At 40.4% G+C, this 2,119-nt stretch overlaps 1 protein-coding gene across 1 annotated transcript in view; it reads left to right on the plus strand.

Annotated features, from left to right (window-relative positions):
* The window catches only part of LOC108687690 (epithelial discoidin domain-containing receptor 1-like), a 154,293-nt gene that overhangs the window by 105,903 nt on the left and 46,271 nt on the right, over window positions 1-2,119 (plus strand). The gene's annotated exons all lie outside the window — the stretch shown is intronic.

Raw genomic sequence — 2,119 nt, forward strand, 5'->3', positions numbered from 1 at the left:
AGAGCTAAAGTATGCTGGATAGAAAAGCGTCGAGAGAATTTCTCTCGTCCTTCTAAACGAAATACACTTTACTTTAAACATACGTTTAATCTCTCAGGCCATTCGATTCGTCGCGATTTCATGCCATATAATATCCCGGAAAAATGTAAAGAATTCATGCGATCAGAACTGAGCATGCGCCGCTTGTATATCGAATTACTTCTCCAGCCAAGGATCCTCTTCGTGAACTCGTTGACGCCGAGGAATCGTTTACCTTCGCTTTAGCGACGTTATTCCTTAGTCCTCGCCAGGAATGCGCAAGCAGCGTCGATCAACACGCTCGCCATCCACGATTCTTCGTGATCCTCTCCACCTTTTACCGTCATCGTCTACCTTAGTCGTCGCAGCATCTGGTCGGCAAGATGCATCCCCTTCCCTCACCTTCGTTCACCCTCTCGCCACCAGGCTTGATTGAATATTCCACTCAACGCTTTATCAGGCAGACACCCGTTGAATATCAATACACCATGGAACAGCAATTCCGGCAGTTTGATATCTGCCACTACGGTCTCAGTACGATGATCGCATTGAGTCGGCTATTAGCCGCGTTATTTCACGAGGAATCTTGCGAATCTCAATGGGGAATTCATGCACACGTTGCAGCGACATACGTTGCTTTAGTTGGAATTCAAACATCGAAAACGTTGATATTCATGGAATGGTTTTGTGTTTGATATGATAAATTTAATGTAATAAATCGCGTTGTACTGAACACGCGAGATTATAATAAGTTATTCGCTGATTGCGAATACCAACGTTACTGTCGTGATTCGCGATAGATGCGGAATTTCTCCTGTGAATCTTACACCCCTTATATCCGAGATGTAACCCCTGTTTCGTAATTTCAACTTTTACTTGCGGAACTTAAGGGAAAGACGGAAAATTCGAGCAGAGATACTTGATGGAAGAAAAACAATTCCCGGATGCTTCTTGAGAGGCAGGTAGGAAACTTTTCGCATCATTCGCCATATCCGTGATTCAGCGCGTTGTAGTCGCGGAAATGAGTTCGCGGAGGCGGCTTATAAAGAGGATTCCTCGTGCTTGCGCCAAGTTATATAATTCGATCCGCCGTGTAATTTTCATTTGTGTGTGCTCACAAATCGCGATCTCACCGCGTCGTCCTACGTAGATCTGACGATTCGATAGGATTATGACAGCCGACCCGCGGCGATTTACATACAGGCACGCGTTTTATTATACCAAAGCACTGTAATGTATTTTTCTTATTGTGGTTTGATACTTTGATTATATTAGGAGATAAAATATAACAATGCGAGATCCGAGAGAAGAAATAATACCCATTATTAGACGACGTATTACAAGTTGAAGTGAGAGAGAGAGCGAGAGAGAGAGAGAGAAAGAGAGAGAGCGAGAGAGAGAGGGAGGGAGAGAGAGAGAGAGAGAGAGAGAGAGAGAGAGAAAAAGAGAAAGGCAGAAATTGGCAATATTTATAATGTATAAACGTTCATTATCGATAATCACATAGCATAACAATCATCCAATAACGGCATACCGAAAATATGAAAACTCGAGATCTCCGACGACACAGTCCATATCGCACATATTGTATGTTTCATCGTATCCGAGACAAATCCGCTTTAAACACGCACGCGTATTCTGTCATATGCTACAGTTCGTTTAGAGGCTCGACGGCGCGTGCGGTGAAATATGCATGGGAGATTATTGAACGTTGTCAGAAACGGAAGCACCGAATTTTGATCCGAGTAAAATTGCCCCGAATAATTCTTTCGCGTTGAAATCGCAGGGAAGAGAAGAGATTACGTTGTAATGCCGCGCGTTATGCAAAAAAATTCGGTTATTAATTTATACAACAGAGAAATATTTAGTATTAACAAAATTATATATTATATATAATTTTATCAAAATTATTTTATCAAAAGTATTATTACTTTTCATAAATTATAAATTTGTCATTTTTATCATAAGAATAAGATTAGCTTTCGGTATTTCCACACTGAGAGAAATAATTTTGTTATAGGAACAAATCAAGGAAAAACAAATGTGATATATTTATTTAAAAAAGCGATCGATTTGTTACGATTGCAAATTAATTCATCAA

Source organism: Atta colombica, unplaced genomic scaffold (assembly GCF_001594045.1).
Source record: "Atta colombica isolate Treedump-2 unplaced genomic scaffold, Acol1.0 scaffold210, whole genome shotgun sequence".
In the NCBI taxonomy this organism is placed as follows: domain Eukaryota; kingdom Metazoa; phylum Arthropoda; class Insecta; order Hymenoptera; family Formicidae; genus Atta; species Atta colombica.